Here is a 1,483-nt window from a genome sequence, read left to right on the forward strand (position 1 = left end):
AACCCCATATACTTTATGCAGTTATCACTTCAGTTTTGTTACAGTCACTGTCCAATGTGACGACATACTTCTATGACTCAATACCAGCCATCTTTCGTACATCTTCCTAAATTTGCTTTAACCAAATAGTTAAATACCAAAAAAAATCCTTTCTTTGGAGAGATAAAACACTTTCCACGCTTAGATAATCTCGGAATAAGGATACATTCTGTAGTATAATCTTCCTTAGAATTCATCTGGTCTTGTCAATCACCACTCTTTAATTGAAATGCCACAAAAGAATCGGATGTTTGAACCTTGATAGTTACAGATCATGGATATAAAATAACTCCCTGTACCCACTAAAAGTAAGAGGTGGGGAGAAAATAGAAATTCTCTCACGCAAATAGATCGTCAAAGCAATTGTGGCCTGGTAACAAAATCAATCAACATTAGAAGTTACGGTTATAACTCTCACAGCTGGCAAAGCACTAGAAACCCAAATGTATAAAATTTTGTGATACAGTTAATATTTTACACGACTTTTATTTTGAATCCGAAGAAGATAAATTAATAGGAATGTCAGAGGAAAGCAGGAACAATAACAATGTTGTTTCTCTTCAGTTAACAATGCTGGTATAGTAGCACTGGACTCTGCTCAAAAAGGTTCTTTGGAGGGACTAGATTTAGTGTGGAAAAACCAATGTTCGGTAAGGAAGTTTAAATCTATTAGGTATGTAGAAAAATAAGGAATATATACATATAGTAGATACATAGAAAATAAAGAGAGGACTATGTATATATACGATCTGTAGTCAAATAAAGAAAGATACTGAGTTCTATATAACTACCATGTGTATTTTTATCATAAATGTACTATGTGTGTAAATTGTTTGTTTGTTTTTAATTTCGCGTAAAGCTACACGAGGGCTATCTGCGCTAGCCGTCCCTAATTTAACAGTGTAAGACTAGAGGGAAGGCAGCTAGTCATTACCACCCACCGCCAACTATTGGGCTACTCTTTTATCAACGAATAGTGGGATTGACCGTCACATTATAACGCCCCCACGGCTGAAAGGACGAGCATGTTTGGTGCGACGGGGATTGGAAATCGCGACCCACAGATTGCGAGTCGAACGCCACCTGGCCATGCCGGACCCATGTGTAAATTATTTTCCTTATTTAATAGATATGTAATATTATGTTAAATAAGCTATAATGTAAATTGAATATATTTTTATGAATGTGATACCGTATTCACATAATGACATTGATGTATGAAATACACTGCAAACAAAATGCAGTAGTTTACTTTATAATGTTCCATCCTCTAAACTAAATTAAAATAATTTAAACAAATTTTAAAGCCAGCCCTTATCATTCATATAGTTATCAAGCCTTTTCTTAAACTCACTTAAATTTACAGTCTCTACAACATCTGAAAGCAGTCCATTCCAAAGGCGAACCACCCTGTTAGAAAAATGAAAGTGTTTTAGCTTAAGAT

At 34.9% G+C, this 1,483-nt stretch overlaps 1 protein-coding gene across 1 annotated transcript in view; it reads left to right on the forward strand.

Moving 5' to 3' along the window:
* Positions 1–1,483, forward strand: part of LOC106471983 (uncharacterized oxidoreductase YhdF-like) — a 17,502-nt gene that overhangs the window by 7,279 nt on the left and 8,740 nt on the right. The gene's annotated exons all lie outside the window — the stretch shown is intronic.

Source organism: Limulus polyphemus, unplaced genomic scaffold (assembly GCF_000517525.1).
Source record: "Limulus polyphemus unplaced genomic scaffold, Limulus_polyphemus-2.1.2 Scaffold5003, whole genome shotgun sequence".
NCBI classification, from domain to species: Eukaryota; Metazoa; Arthropoda; class Merostomata; order Xiphosura; family Limulidae; genus Limulus; species Limulus polyphemus.